Source organism: Symphalangus syndactylus, chromosome 15 (assembly GCF_028878055.3).
Source record: "Symphalangus syndactylus isolate Jambi chromosome 15, NHGRI_mSymSyn1-v2.1_pri, whole genome shotgun sequence".
Lineage (NCBI taxonomy): Eukaryota > Metazoa > Chordata > Mammalia > Primates > Hylobatidae > Symphalangus > Symphalangus syndactylus.
The window spans coordinates 46,887,580-46,905,345 of record NC_072437.2 but is presented as its reverse complement, the minus strand read 5'-3'; the positions used below and the strand labels follow the sequence as shown (position 1 = coordinate 46,905,345).

At 34.0% G+C, this 17,766-nt stretch overlaps 1 long non-coding RNA gene across 1 annotated transcript; it reads left to right on the top strand.

The window, feature by feature from the left end:
- Window positions 1-13,150: 13,150 nt before the first annotated feature.
- On the top strand, window positions 13,151-17,407 carry LOC129464143 (uncharacterized). The gene is made up of 3 exons (XR_008651449.2): window positions 13,151-13,211; window positions 14,903-15,050; window positions 15,515-17,407. It is a non-coding gene; the product is annotated as an uncharacterized lncRNA (long non-coding RNA).
- The last annotated feature ends 359 nt before the right edge of the window (window positions 17,408-17,766 follow it).

Sequence of the window (17,766 nt, the reverse complement as noted above, 5' to 3'; positions counted from 1 at the left end):
AGCCAAGATTATAAATGAAACATATTCCCAGAAATCTAGCTCTTCTATCTTCATCCTGTGTCATCACTTCACCATAAAGATAACAAGTGTTTTCTGAATTTTATTGCTTGTTCTTTAATTCTTTGCTTCCATTAAATATAACTATAAGCATGCACACACACATACAGTTGTATGTGAAAGTGTGTGTGTGTATATAGAAATATACACACACTATGTATATGTGTATATATAACTTCTTTCCTTCATACACACACACACACACACACACACACACACACATCACATATCCTAACAAAGGAAGATACATATATATCTTCCTTACCTAACAAAGGAAGATGTATATATTATATATATACATCTTCCTTATCTAAACATATGTATATCTTCCTTTGTTAGATAAGTGCTTATGTGCTGGCATGCTTTTCTCTACCTTCTTTTTCACTTAACAATATATTGTAGACATTACTTCATAAAAGTATATAAATATTCCTAATTCTTTTTCACAGCTACATGATTCTCCACTGTGTGATTGTACATGAGTTTATTCAATCATTCTCTGTTGATGTGTTTCAAGTTTTTAGCTTTTACAAATAGTCTCATGATAACTATATGTTTATATGGTGCATATTTTTTGTGCAGATCTCTTTTTGAAAATTACCAGTGTATTTTTGAGATAAAGTCCCAGAAGTAAAATTTCTGGGTCAAAGGGTAAGTGCACATGCAATTTTCATAGCATTTGCCAAATTTCCCTCCATGTGTTATGTATCTGTTTGCATTTCCATCAGCAATATATGAGAGTGCCAGTTTCTTTACAGCCTTTCCAAGAGAATGTGTTGTCAAAGCTGTGGATATTTGCCAGTATAATATATAAAAAATGGTATCAGTGTAGTTTTAATGGACATTTTTTTCTTTTTTGAGCAAGGTTGAGAATATTTTTATATGATTTAGAGCCAGCTGTATTTCTTTCAGTATGAACTGTTTGTTCATTTCCCTAGCTCATTTTTCTGTAGGATGGTTGGTGCTTTTCTTTATATGTTTAGAAGCTTGTTATGTAGTACAATACTGAGGCATTGCATGTGATATAGGTTGCAAATATTTTCCTAAATACATTATTATTGTTGTTTCCTTATTTTTCCTTTGTCACATATATTTTTAAAAATTTTATGTAAGCAAATGTACTTTTCCTTATTATTTCTGGATTTGGTCTAACTAAGGAATATTTGTTCAGACTAGGCATAGAGAGAAATTCACCCAAGTTTCCTTCTATTATTTGTACGGCTTCATTTCTTTAATAGAATCTCTTGTTCACTTGAAATTCACCGAAGTGTATATTTTTCCACCACGTTCTTAAAAATATATATTTTTCCACTAATTTGAGATGTTGACTTTATTGTATACTAAATTCATATATAAATGGGCCTAATTCTAAATTTTCTCTTCTGTTCCTCTGGCTATCTTTGCTAATACCATACTCTTAAAACTATAGAGTTAGTAGTATCTTTTACCATATTGTAGGATTTAGTACCACTCCTCACACTTCTTTTTTGCTGTATTTCTATTTTTTCCTTGCATCTTCTATAATTTCTGCTTTATTAAAGCTTGTTGTGGCATTGGATGTGTATGTATTAATAAGAATTATTTGAATTGTAGTCTTTGACATCCAGTAGTAACCTTTGTTTCTTTCAGTGCATTTGTTTTGTTCTAAATTCTATTTTCTCAGATATCGAGATTGTAACCCTGCTGCCTTTTATCCTCATTTGTCCAGTAAGTTTTCATCAATCCTTAAAATAAGAATAAAAACGTTCTTCTGAATCACTTTCTTTAAGTTGTGTGATACTTTTTGTCAGCCAATCTACAAATTTGCTTTTACTTAAACTATATATATAAATATATATAATAAATATATAAGATATGTATATATATCTTATAAATAAAAGGAAAATTTCAGATTATGTACATGTGTGTTTATATAGTTCATCTATTTAATCATATTTTTAATGTTACTTTAATATTTGTACAAATTTTTATGTGAATAGTTTGTCATTAAATGGTCTTTTTTCTCATTCTCTCTTTTAAATAGATATTTTAGTATTTAAGAAAGTCTATATTTCTATTCTAATGAGTAATTTTATATCAGTATTATTATATTACAGCCCTATTTCTCTCTTCAATGCCCTTTTGCTTCTTTGGTTATTGCATATTGGTTTCCTATGATAAGCAATATTGATATTAGCTATTAATTTTATCTTTTCCTTTCCCTGTCTTAAGACATATGATTTAAAGTAATACCCACTTATGTCTAGTAATCTTTTTGTACTTTTTATTTGCTTTCTCCCATCATTTTTGATAATTGTCCTATACCTACATTGTCAGAGGATACAGCTACTATATATTATACTGTCTCCTTTATGACCATTATTAATCTAAGTTTTACATGTAAACATTTTTAATGCTTATCAAAAGTCCTTAAGTTGATGGTTCTCTTGCAGTTTTGGTTGTTGGAAGATAATTTCCTAGTAGCTTTCTCCATAGAGGTTTATGGGAACATGAATGATATTTACAACCATATTTCTGTGGCCGCTATATCTAACAGTTAGTTTGGCTGGATGTAAAATATATCCCCAATTTTAATTTCTTTTCCAATGTACCTAAATGTATTTTATACAATGGTGATTTGGCATAAAGTATTACTATTGAGAAATATGCTCAAAATCTGCTTTTGTTTCCTTCATAAGTGGTTTGATATGTTTTGGAAATCTCCCACTTTTTTATTTCTTTTTCTTCCTTTATTTTATTTTATTCTGTAGGATCAATAATTTTATTAGAATATGCCTAGAATTTGTCATTTTTGAGTTGACTTTTCTAGCTAAGTAGTGTCATTTTAGCATATAGTTTCAACTGTATTTTATTTCAAGGAAGATTTTGAATTTTCATTTTTAATCTTGTTTTCATTTCATTGTTTTGATTTTGCTCTTTGGGCGCTCCTATTGTGCACATATTTTAACATTTTTTTCTGGAATCCTTTAATCTTTCTCTTTCTTTTTTATTTTTAAATATTTCTTCTTTTTTCTATTTCTCTATTGTATCTATTGTGTTTCTTTGTTCTATGTTCCCTCTAGTTTTAATATTTTGCTGAGTTCTATGATCTCATTTCTGACTTTTTCTTTTTTTTTTGAGACAGAGTCTCGCTCTGTCGTCCAGGCTGGAGTGCAGTGGCGCAATCTCGGCTCACTGCAAGCTCCACCTCCAGGGTTCACACCATTCTCCTGCCTCAGCCTCCAGAGTAGCAACTACAGGCGCTCGCCACCACGCCACCATGCCCAGCTAATTTTTTTTTTTTTTTTTGTATTTTTAGTAGAGACAGAGTTTCACCTTGTTAGCCAAGATGGTCTTGATCTCTTGACCTTGTGATCTGCCTGCCTCGGCCTCTGAAAGTGCTAGGATTACAGGCGTGAGCCACCACACGCTTCCCATTTCTGGCTTTTTCTAATTCAAAGTTATTTTGTTCTTTGTGACATTTTATCTTTTATCCATGACCTCGAAATGCAAGTGTGTTTTATTAACAGTAATCAGAGTTTGAATATATCTGCAAGACCTAACTGATTGAATATATTGGTAAGGAAATTCTATAGTCTATAGGAATATAATTTATCTTTTCATTGTCTTATTTTTTATAGTAACTTTGTATGGGATTCGATTATAATTCTTTCACTAAATTTCCAGGAAATTGTTTTTCTAATACTTTTAGAGGTAAGAGACCTGTCAGTATTGCTTAAAAAAAAAGTTTTATAATACTCTTTAGTGAATTTCATGAAGTGTTCAAAAGCATGGCCTCTTACTTTTTGAGATTTCCTGGCTATGTTCCTTTCCCATATGTTTATTCTGACCATTTCAATTTATTTGCCCCTATGATCCCTGTTTTGATCAATTTGGATTCTACTCCCAAAAGAATCATCTGATTGGGGAATTTTCCTGGAGGGAGATTTGGCTGATTATTTTGAAAGTTCATAGAGCAGAATACTCCAAATTTCAGAAAGTCTGGTAAACACTGTACTCAATCACAAATTGGATCCTTCGAAAACTCCTACAAGTATCCGCTGCTATTCTTAAATTAGCTTGTCACACTTTGCAGAGTAGCTGTTGGCAATTTTGAGTTTCCTGTCAGGGTCTATCAGACGTTCTGTTGCTTCTCTTCATTTCTTCCTGCATATATGCATATACAAGACAGGTCTTTTAGCTGATTTGTCACCATGCACTTTTATTTGGGGGAGTCATAGTGATGTTATATTACCTAGCTTTGATGTAGTTGGTGAGTGTGAGGTTCTTTTATTAAAATTATTTTTTAAAATTCTGTCTGTTTTTATAGGGGGTAGGGACTTACAGAGATTAAAAACCATGATATCACTGTATTCTCAGAATTCCCCAAGTAACTTTTTCAGCCCCACGTGTTGTCAAATTTTCAGAATCCTAGTCAACATAAATTTCTTGTCTCAAGCGGAAAGAACTTCCTTAATCAGAGCAAACTTGATGGATTAAACCCACATACATCTCTCTCATGTCAGCCAATTATATTGACATTTTTAAATGTCCCACCCATTTTCCTTAATGCTACATCCTTGATTAGTATGTAATCTGTTTACAATAACTCACTAGAAACATGTTTACAAATATTTTTCCATGTAATAACTCTAGTCCACCAGCTTTCCAGCCTGTAATATCTGTGTCCTTTCTGCCCGTTACCAGGTTACTGGCCTGAAATCCCATACTGTGGCTCCTCCTAGATGCATTTACACCCTTGATATTAAGTCAGTTTTTGTTAAAAAGAAGTTTCAGTGTTGCAGCATTAGGGAAGGTGTGTAGAAAATTTTGAGATCCATCCATATATGACAGGAAGATCAACTGTATTTGAAAACTAGTTCCAACATTAACAAGCCCTGTGATTAAGTTAACAATAAAGATAATATAACAACTCATAGTTGTTATATTATACAACTATGACAAGCATATTATCTAACATATATAAAGTCATTAGTATGAAGTCTTACATTATTCCATGAAACACACAATTAATACAAATGATAATAATTACTATGTGACATATGACATCTGAGGATTCAGACTGTGTTGGTGGGAGTATTTTATGAGGGCTATTCAATAGTTAATTAATTTTAAGTATGCTATCTCTGACGATCTGTTTATTCACTAACTTACAAACTTCATCCATATTTTGTAATCTCTCAAAGATTACTTAAACGCTCTCATATTATTTGCTCTTCAGATTTGGGCTATGTTCTTTGCCAAAAGAACTATTGTCATATATTGACCTTTTCTGCTAACTGACATGTTTACATAGTAATATTATTAACAGGAATATCTCTGCAAACAAATGGCAATGATCTTATGTTAATGGCCAGGTGAATGCTTCTGAATACAGAAAAATTTAGGGGTTTTCAAAGGCAATTGAAACATAAGTATTTTGGCAAAATGATATTTAGCTACGTGGGGTTATGCAAAAATAATGAATATGATGACTGTACTTTTTCTAAAACTCATAGAGAAACTTTTCTGTTTCTTCTGCAAACTGAAATTAAAAAATCAAGAATTAATGCTAAGTAATTAATATATACTCAGATTTGGGCTAAAATATACATTTTCCAAACAACCAATTAAAATATTCCACAATCATTTGGTTGTTTTTGAAATATGTTGTTATTTATTGACCAGCAAGTCATATTTCTATATCATAGCTCAAAATGTAAGTTAATCAGAAGCTTTAGCAATAATTCAATGTTTTGTGTACATTCTTAACGTGAAAAATTGCTAGAGCAAACAAATCATCTCTATAGTGAGCTACAAGCATAATAGATTAGATATATATACACTGAGGAGACCTGTTGTGCTCTTGACAGAATTTGTGAAATGGCCAAACAGTAAAATTCTCTGGTTGTTCTCCCCATACTTTTGCTCAGGAAAAGTCAAAGAATCCATGTTTTAGGGAATTGGGAGATATAATTTCAGCTTATAACTGCTATAAGAACAGCAGTTATTCTTTCTGTCAAAAGCTGGGAAGATATAAAATCCCCTCACTGCTAATGCTCAAGACAGACTGTAGAGATGACTAACTATACTGAGAGCCAAGAGAACAGAATGAAAAAGTGTACTTAAGACAGAGGGAGCAAGGAATCAGCAGAGTCTCACAAATAATTCAAAGAACCTCTTCCCAGAAGTAATGAAAATAGGAAGAACCAATGTTTTATAGTGTCGATTATTGGCGGACACTGCACTTGACATTCATTAATTCATTTAATTCTCACACAAGACACCTCAAAGTTGGTATTATTCTTGTCATTTACTGACAAGAAAACTAAGAGGTCAGAATTTAGTGACTTGTTTTCTTAATTTGTTTATTTTGCTATAACAGAATACCTGTACCTGGTTTGTAATGAACAGAAATTTATTTGGCTCACGGTCTGGAGGCTGGGAAGTCTAAAATTGAGGGGCTGCATCTGGTGAGGGGTGTCTTGCTGTGTCATCCCATGGTGGAAGAGCAAAGAGAGGGTGAGAAAGCGCTAAGAGATTGAATTTGCAGACCCAGGCTCTTTTAAAATTGGCATCAATCCATTCATGAAGGTAGAGCCCTCACGACCTAAACACCTTCTGTTAAGCTCCACCTCCCAACACTGATACATTGGGGATTAAGTTTCCAACACATGCTTTTTGGAGGACACATTCAAACGATGGCACTTGTAGCAGAGCTGGTATTTGAACTCAGGTCTTTCTATATTGGGCACAAATATAAAAAGTGACGTGACACCAATTCAATTACTATTAAACGTTCTTGGAAAGAAGTACATTTTGTCTGAACCATGCCAGGGTGCCAAATGATCATTTTCATTTGCAAATTGCATTTTTGTTTAATCTAGAGACCTTTTGATAAATATTATAATTTTTAATAAAACAATATTTCAAAAAGTTTCAAGACCATTAACTAGGCCACAAAAATTCATTTGCCCCAAAACACAAATTAAACAGATCATATTCAATAATCATAGTAAAATTATTAATAACAAATTGACAAAAGAAAAAATACATAGAAATTTAAGTGCTCCTAAATAATACTGTATCAAAGAAAAATCTAAAATAATGTTAGATTTTATAGAATATAAAGAAAATAATACCACTATCCATTAACTGTCCATTTTATTCCTTAATGCTCCTTAAACAAGTATCAGGAGAAAGACATATTAATTGAGCCAAAAAGTAGGGAAGTTTAAAAAAACAGAAATTAGTAAAGATGATAGTGGAAGTCAATAAATCAAAATACAGAGTAGTAGAAAAAATAATAAATTAAATTCCAATAGTATGAAAGAACTGCAAACAGAATTCTGAAAAATATAATTCAGGAGTACTAGAACTCACCCAGATACACAAAATAAGGAATAATAGGGTAAAATAACAAGAAAAAATTTGTAAAAAAGCTTTGTCACTATTTTAAAATATCAGTGAAATGTTTATTTTCTTTTTTGAAAAGTAAAAATTCTAATTAAAAAAACTTGAAAGAATTTAAAATTTATTAAGTACTCAGACACTTTAATGGATAGTTATTTCAAACTCTCAAGGAATAGTTTTTTTCCATGTATTCTGTTCTCATTAAGGGATGTAGAATAAGTAAATATACACTTTAAAATTAAATAAATATTAAAAATCAATAAAGGATAATTAGCTAACTTATTTTATGTAGTAAATACAATTCTGATACCAAAGTATGATATGTCTGATCACCCCCCCACCCTGCAAAATTATACACCAATTCCTAATATAAATATAGAATTAACGCCAGGCACAGTAGCTCAGGCCTGTAATCCCAGAGCTTTGGGAGGCCAAGGCAGGAGGATGACTTGAAGCCAGAAGTTTGAGACTAGCCTGGGCCACATAATGGGACACCCTCACATCTCTACAAAAAACGTTTTTGAAAAAAAGAACTAACCAGTCACAGCAGCATGTGCCTACAGTCTCTGCTACCTTGGAGACTGAGATAGGAGGATAACTTGAGCCTAAGTGTCCAAGGCTGCAGTGAGATATGACTGGGAAAAGACACTCCAGCCTGGGCAACAGAATGAGACCCTGTCTCCAAAAATTAAAAAAAAAAAAAATATATATATGTATATATATATATATATATATATAGATGTAGGTTTTCTATTAAAAATGATTACTTCATTATATATTTATATGTTTTCTATTCAAAAGTATTACTTCACTTTATATATAATATATAACAGAAGATATTATATATTATATATCTAAAATATATATAAATAATATATATAATGAAGTAATAGTTAATAGTTATGACTATAATATAAATAAATATAATATAAACATATTTATATTTATTTAATATACAGATATATTTATAGTTTATATATAGTTATATTTAATATATAGATATATTTATAGTTTGTATATGGTTATAATATAAATAAATATAATATAAATATAATGTAAGTTTTCTACAGAAAACCTACAAACTAAATTCTACACAGTGTGTATACAAAAGAATTCTCCAAATAGGGAGAGGAAAGGCGCTTACCCTTATCAGATACTAGAATATTGCCATGGTTTAAATGTTTGTCCCCTCTAGAATTTAATCACCAATGTGGCAGTATTGAGAGGTAGGGACTTTAGGAGGTGTTTGGCTTATGAGGGCTCTGTTCTCATAAATGAATTAATCTATTCATAGGAGTATAAGGATGGCTTATTTTGGAAAATCTATTATGTTACAAGGGGTGATAGGCAATGACAGAGACAGGATAGTGAGAGCCATCAGCCCTGGCTATAATTATAAAAGGATACACTGTTACAGAACATTTTAAAACAACAATAAAATTAATAAAAGTCCTTCTGCTTTTTATTATAATCATGTACTTTCAATTCTATATAATGTCAGAGATAAAATACTCCTTCTAGACAAAACATGTTTGTTGCTCTAAATTCTAAACAATGGCCTGTACCCAGGCCACACAGCTCCCACTGCCTGCCCTTGATACAGCACTGCTCATGGGTAAAATTAAACCAAAGCAAACCAAAACACATGTGAATATGAATTAAAGGCCACAGACCTTTAATAAAATTTAACATCTCTTGCTGACTGTTTTTTTGGTAAAACTAGATATGGCAAGATAACTCAATACGATAAACATTGCAATCTTAAATTTTTATCATAATTGAAAGTTTTAGAAGTATTTCATTATAATAATTAATAAAGCAATGATCCTTATTAATAGACTTACTATTTTTACCTTGCTCTTAAAATTCTGAAAAATACAATGAAATATGAAGTAGAAATTTGTTGTGTAATGATAGGAAATAGACAAATTGTTTTTAATAGATTATATAATTATTAAACCCAGAAAAATGATGGAAAAAAATCACTTAAATTTATTAAGCATTTAATACATTCACTGAACAAGTGAAAAAAATGCTTTGTTTTCCTATGTCTTATAAATTTTGATCTATAAACTGATGAAAAAATAAAAGATGAAATCACAACAGAAATAAAATTCTTAGGCATTTCTATAACAAAAAGTACATGAAATTATATGAAGGAAAGATAATATTTTCTAGAGAATTATGATAAATAATTTTAAAATATAGACATGCCAGACTAGTAGACATAAAGATGGAATATCTGAAATATTTTTATTATTTTAATTTAATGCATACATTTAATGACAATCAAATAAAAGTTCCAGTAGAACTTCTTTAACTTGACTGAAATCCTAAATTTCCTGGAGGAAGAATAAACAAATAAGTAAAATTAAAAAAATAATAAATTCATAAAGGGAAAGGAAGGGTGCTTGTCCTGTCAGATATTAGAATATTGTCATGGCTTGAATGTTTGTCCCCTCCAAAACTTAATCACGAATGTGGCAGTGTTGAGAGGTAGGGACTTTAAGAGGGGATTGGGTTATGAGGGCTTTGTTCTCCTGAATGAATTAATCTATTCCTAGGTAATAACCAGTGGGCTAATGGATTAATAAGTTATCATGGTAAGGGGACTGGTGGCTTTATGAAAGGAAGTAAGACCTGAGCTAGCACACTCAGCCCCCTCACCACGGATAATTTCTTCTGCCTTGGGAATCTGCAGTGTCTCCCCCAGCAAGAAGGCCCTCACCAAATGCAGCCCCTCCCGCTTTACTCCTCAGCCTCTATAACTGTAAGAAAGAAGCTTCCTTTCTTTATGAATTCCGAAGTTGCAGGTATTCTGTTATAAGCAACAGAAAATGAACTAAGAAATGCATATTATATAACCCGAATAAATAAGAAAGTATGATATTAATGTAAGAATTAATTGACAATAAAAATCAATAGACACACATGACATGGACTAACACTAATACTTGAGAACTCAGAAGGTGGATGAGCTTGGAGGATATTGTTAAGCAAAATAACTTACGCAAATAAAGATAAATACCATGTATTCTCATTCACATGTGGAAGCTAAAAAATGTGATCTCATACCAGTAGAGAATATAGTAGTGGTTACTAGAGGAAGGGAAGGATGTGGGAACTATGTAGTAAGAGGTTGGTTAACCAATACAAAAGTACAGCTAGACAGGAAGAATAGGTTAAGGGTTCTATCACACAATAGGCTGACTACAGTTAACAACTTATTGTATATTTTCAAATAGCTAGAAGAGTGGATTATAAATGTTCCCAACACAAAGAAATGATAAATGTTTCAAATGATGGATGTGATAATCACCCTGATGTCATCATTACACCTTGTAAACAGGTACCAAAATCTCACACCTTACCCCATAAATATGTTCAATATTATGTGTTAATTAAAAATAATAATAAGACCAGGCACAGTGGCCCATGCCTGTAATCCCAGCGCTTTGGGTGGCTAAGGCAGGAGGATCATGTAAGCTCAGGAGCTGGAGGCTGCAGTGAGCTATGATCTTTCCTTTTCATTGTACTCCAGCCTGGGGATGTAGAGTGAGAAGCTGTCTTAAAAAAAAAAAAAAAAAAAAGATAACTAGGTAGGAAAGTAAATGCAATTGGATGGATAGGCTACTGGGGAATTTAATTTCTTGCACTGGACAGTAGGTATCCACAAATACTTGTTGATTTATTCCTTGTAACCCTAACTATGTCTGAAGTATTTATTTTATTGTTATTTTTCTACTCCTGTGACAGATTATGAAATGTTTTATTTTTAAAAGGACCCATGGGTAAAGGGGGATATTTAACAAATTGGGAAAATTTGTCTTTTGGAAGAAAACACAAATTAGAGTTTTCTTTGCATAGAGATTTCTAGATATTACCAATATTTCCAGTATTCCTCCTTTCTGTGGACATACTATGTTTTGCAGAGCTACATGTCTCTTTCTGATCAATGGGCTCTGATAAATTAATTAGGCGCCAGTGAATGATTGTCCATGCTCTTTCCTCTGTTGCAGACACCTGTGTCTAGAAAGATGGAACTCCAAGTTTTGCAGCGGGAACTCATTTGGTAAGACTGTCCCCTCTGATAATGTGCGAGGCAGAATGTGTACCCAATGAATGTGTGTCTCTAGTGTGAGAACTCGCAAAGCAGATATTTATCTGTGCTGGTCGCTATGGGTTGTATTTGATAAGGAATTATAAGAAAAACAGTTCTGAAAAGTATTATCTGTTTGCCAGCAAGAAGGAAAGGAAATAGTTCAGATATTTGGGGTCTTGAATGAGTTATACCAGTAATTGCTTTCAATCCTAAATAGTAAAAGAGAAAATGTTAAAAGACTTTAAAATTGAGCTGGTTCAAAAACAAACAAACAACAACAACAAAAATAAATAATAGATTTAAACTGAACTTTTATTTATAAAAAGGAATTAATGAGATAAAAATGCCTTAGGGTAAAGATCAAACTAAGGGCCTGAGGCCCAGTAATCTTTTCAACTGGAAAAATAGCTCAGGTAAAAGAGCTTAAGGGTTCCATTCTCTCACCAAATCCAGATAGACTCAAGAAAACTACCAGGTCTTCAAGCAGGGAGAGGTACTAGCACAAGAGTGTAAAGAAATACGGATGAAGTAAGAAGTGTGTTAGGTAAAGAATCGTAGCTGCAATTATTGGCACGTGGAATTAACTGGAATCCAATAGCTCAGAAAAACCAACAAAGTTTTAAGGAAGTTGTATTGCCTAAGAAACTGTGAGCCTGCACTAAAAGTGTTTGAGACTCTAAAACAAGGGTGTCCAATCTTTTGGCTTCCCTGGGCCACACTGGAAGAAGAAGAATTGTCTAACTAACTAACACTAGCGATAGCTGATGAGCAAAACCAAAAACCAAAAAACAAACAAAAACGAAAAAAACAAAACAAAACAACAAAAACACACCTCACAATGTTTTAAGAAAGTTTACAAATTTGTGTTAGGCTGCATTCAAAGCTGCCCTGGGCGGCATGCTTGAACACCTCTCAGGCCCTGGGTAGGAAGTAGGCTAAGAAAACTTCATATTCTCTAGGATCCATTTTATATGAGCCCAAGAAGGGAGAAAGGAAAGGAAAAATATCTTGCTGAGGGTGGAGACAGATGACACAGAGAACAAGAACCAAGTTGAATCCTCCAGGAGAGCAGAGTCCGAGCCTCGTGAAGGTAGAGGGCTCAAAAAAACGTCTGCCTGAAAGGAATTCGGAATTTTTCAGGAACAGGGAGGGATTCCTGTTTCCTTTTTCAATTACAAGATGTGTAAGCACCAGATAACTTGTCATTTTAGTTGCTAGGTTTCCAAAGCTATGAGAGCTACCTATAGACTTGACATAGAGTACAGTATGCAGTAGGCCCTTTGTTTCCAAGGATTCGACCAACTGTGGATGGAAAATATTTTTTAAAAACCCAATAAAAACAATATAACAATAAAAACTAATGTAAATAAAACAATATAGTATTAACTATTTACGTAGTATTTACATTGTATTAGGTGTTGTAAGTAATATAAAGAGGATTTAAAGTATATGGAAGGATATGTATAAGTTATGTGCAAATACTGCACCATTTTATATCAGCGATTTGAGCATCTGTGGATTTGATATCTATGGGGGTCCTGGAACCAAGCCTCCATGGATACAGAGGGACAATTGTATCACTCAGAGATTCTGGATTCTGGACTTTGAGCTCAATGCCATGACTGACGAAGACCATGGGGTTTTCTCTCTTAGAGGGGAGGTGGGTATAATTGTCATACATATCTATACCAGAGGGAGACTGCACTGACTATTTGGAGAAACAAAAGGGTAAATTGTGGCAGGTACTACCAGTCCTTAGCAATAGTTCCAGTTCTCCTTTTTCACTCCTCTAGTCAGTAGGCCGGGGCTAGATGACTGGTCCTGTAGCCCGGCTGTGTCTATCAGGAGGCAATGCATGATTTCCCAGCCCAAAGTACATGAGAGCTGATGGACCCATTTCCCACATTCTCCTCCTCTTCCACAGTGAACCCAGAGCTTTGAGTTGAGATGAGGGTGCCATAAGATTGAAGTACTCTGAAAAATGGAGCTTAAAGGCTTTTAACAGGAAAAAGTGCAGTCCAAATTCTTAATTTGTTTTTGTTGTTGTTGTTGTTGTGGAGGGCATCTATCCAAAAGCTTTCAGGACACACATGGACTTTACATGAGCAAGGAAAAAAATGTGTGTTTAGACACTGAGGTGTTAGTGTTTTTGATAATATAGCCTGACCTCATAGATACATTTATCTTAGACCATTCTATGCTAAATACATACATTTACACAGACAAACATATGTGCATACATATCTAATGGATTAGTTAAAAGAAAATACATTTCAACTTTTAAACCAAGAAAATGTAAGTAAATATTTAACTTATCTCAAGTGAAGACTTTACACATCATGTCGTGAAAACAACACAAGTGAAAAAGTAGATCTGACTACTTGCAAATAACACTTTTGAATATCAGAAATATCAACAACTAAATGAAAATTAATGACATGCTGGGGGAAAACATTTTTGCAATAGAGGGTTTGTATCCTAATATATAAGAGGCTCTTAAAAATGAGTATCTTAAAATATCAGCATCACACACATACACACACAAAAACAAAGAATATAAACATGATTCTTCCAATTTATAAAAACAGAAATACAGACAGATACCTTCCAAAGCCACCAGAATTTGAACCAGTGATGAGGAGCACGTTTGCTTTCCTGCCCAATTAACAGTCATAGAAGATCACCTGCACTGCCCCTGGGGTGTGGATATGCACCCTGAAAATATTTGGCATATCAGAGCATACTTGGATGTGTATATACATATTTGTGAGAAATGTGAAAATAAATTGTTTTAGATTTTAATATTTTTCTTTATGTCTAACTTTAAGCACCAATAATTTTTAAAAATATAAAAATATTATAAATATTTGTGTGAGGCAAGAGGAATATTGTTGGGTCTTCTAGTTACAAACCATGGGATCCTAGAGATAACAATGAACATTCTCAAAAGCTTCCATTTAGGAAGTTTTTGGTTGATGGCATGACTCTTGAAGGGATCTGACTTCCTGAGAGAGTGACTCATAAATAATTACTCCTTTTTGTGATACAAATATTTTTGATGAACAGCTAAAGTCTTCATTAAAAAAGCATTATGCTCCTATGAGATTTCCCCATCCCTAAGATTAATATCACAGTTGAGGAGACCTAAGTATTTTTTTTATCTTACAATTGCACATGAATAATTATTTTGTGCAGTGCCATAGGTTAAATGCATATCATGAAATTCACTTTCCCCCCGATTGCCATTTCTGTCACTTAATTCAATGAAAGTCCACAAAAATACAGTATGACTCAGAATATTGGAGCTGTGGCTAAGCAAGAAAAGTTCATTCAAAATTGTCTTTCTTTCAGGAATCCTTGATATTCTTCATTCCAATTGTTCACCTCTACTATAGGGCTCAGTAAACACTTAAGGAAGTTGCCGTGCACTGCAGCCTGCCGGAGACATGAAGGAATGTACGGGAGGATAATCGCAACATCATCAACCCAATTCTCCAAGGTAGCTGGCCAATAATGCTGTTCTAATTGAATAACTTATCCACAGCTATTTCCCCTGGGAAAGCCGAAGGCTCAGCCTCGGCAAAGAGGCAGATGGTGCCGCATATACAATGAAACCTGTAATTTTCTCTTGCCTTTGGACATGTTAACAGTGGGCTGTTTCTGCTTATTCCTTAGTATTTTATTTTAATAGTCCCTTCCCAAATTATAATGTACGATGAAATAGCCAAAGACGGATTCAGTGATACATATCATATTTAATTTATCATACGTCTAGCTCACTGAACAACTCACTTGGTAGTCAGCAGCAGTATATGTCAGGGACAGGTGCAAGCTGAAAAGAAAGCAACAGAAAAGGACCCAATTAAAACCAAAAGGGGAGATGAGTCTTCAGGGTGGCATGGCATTCACTAGCAGCAAAGTGTGCAATATCAAACACATTCTAATTCTGATTTTTTTTAACAGTAATTTGCCATGGGACAGGCACACCCCATGTGTTTGGGAAGACAATGGGAAGGTTCTGTTTTCTGCTCCAAGACTGATTCAACCAGTTGGATCTGGAAGGGGATAAAGGGCTGTGTGGCTGCTTGATTTTCATTGTCTAGTGGCAGCCAAAGTTGGAAAAGAGAGAAGTGCAGACTTTAAAGGCAAGCAGCGACAGCTCATCAGCAGTCTAACAACACGACAGATGACAGGCCCAGAGGCACACCCAGGGCCGCCAGCCCATCACCCTGTGCAGGATGTCAGAGAGCAGCTGCAGCAAAGGCAGAAGATCATCCAGACTTGAATGTTTGGGCCTTGCTAAGACCATAGAGTCTTTGTGCTTTGGAAACAGTCCTCCATACAAAGACCCCTTCCTAGAAAAAAGTGGAAAGAAACCAAGGTGGAATGGACACAAGAGAAAGGAGACCATGCTAATATTCTTGTGCAATGCTTCCTGGGCAGAAACTATGTCATAAAGGATGTTCCATTCTGCAAAGCTATGTCTCTCTCTGTGGTTTGCCTCAGAGGAGGGGCCTTTCATAGCTGTAGTGAGTAAGGGGGCCCTTGCTGATGTTCATCAGATATGCCAAGGCACAGGAAGAAAGCATTGAGGTCACAGGGCAGCTCAGGTCCGCCTGTGGTAATTGAAAACAGATGATGAGATTGGGTTGATTTTATTTTGGAAAAGTAAATTAGGGCTGCACCACTCGGACATGGCTAATTCATGAAGCCTCTGGTTTGTATTAGACACCCAACATGCCTTTCAGAAAGAAATGACACAACAATTAATGTGTCAAATAATAATGTGCCACTCGGAGAAAGATAATTGTACCCAGCGTCAGGTAGTTATTAGGTCGAACGAATGCTCATCCTTTCAAAGGCAACAGTGTCTATTCACTCTGGCATCCTACTGTAAGTACAGTATTGTGCTCATAATCACACAGACTGAAGCCAGGAACACTGGGTTTTATCTGATTTTTCTCCATTTGGAATTGTACTCCGATGATTCCCTAAACAGCAAACTCAGTCATGTGAAACACAGATGAGTGTGATGAAAGACAGATTGTTATACTGGAGGAGAGGCTTTCTGTGCTTTTCACATAATACAGAGCATGAGAACTGTTCCCAAGAAGGTTTAAACATATGTAACAAAAACTATCAGACCTCAGTTTGCTCATGTGTAAATGATAGTCTTTCCTTCTGGTGATTTAATGCATGAGGACATCAATCAGTCACATCATGGCCTCAGAAGTCCTTGTTCAATTTCTGGTGCCGTAACTTACTCGATGTGGGATTTGGACAAGTCATTTAACTTCACTGCGATTCTGTTTCCCTCATTTGAAAAATAGAAATAGAAGAGCCTGCTGTATATTTAGATCCACATCTGTTGGGAGGTCAAAGAAGAAAGAATATGAAAAGATGTTTGTAAATATAAAGAACCATGTAAATATAAGACATTATTTTATTAATGCTCCAGATCAATTAACATTCAGTGAATGATAAAATGTGATATCTTTGCAACAGAGAGAGTCTTACTTAAGAAACACTAGGCAATGGCTTCTGTCCTTACAAATGAAAAACTTCATAATAAATGGGGGCTTTCAAGACCACCTGCCCAAAACTGAACTAAATACTCACTTCATTCAACCAAGAGTGAGGAACTGAAATATACGATTATTATATATTCATATGCTTCTGTTTCATCTACTCAGGCATGCTTGTGATGAGATGAAAAATTAGCCATCTTTAGAAGGAGAGAAATATTGTATTTGGGGGTATTTCTTCTGTACAGACAATTGGCCTGGTTATTGTCTAAAGGTATTTAAAATTAATAAAATGCAATTTTATGCTACATAAAATATTCAAAGCAACGATATTTCAAGGTATAGCTTCTATACCTTGTCCTCCCATGAAGATGCATTCTCAACCAATATCTTGACTATATGGACAACAAATCGTAAAAGAAAAATTTACAGTGTGGTGTTTGACCTCGAGTAGCTTATGATAGACATACATACTTGTAAAGAGATCTCCTTAGGGGAAACAAACTAATATATGACAAACAGATAATTAAAGTAAGCAGTACTGAGACAGAGAAGAGTTGGTGACTTAGCCTGTTGAAGATAGACACTTTGCTAATCTGGATTAAAGAATATAGGCATGTCTGCTCTAATATCATATAAATATTGCCAAAAAACTCTTGTATTCTGCAAAAGAATGCCTAAAAACAAACA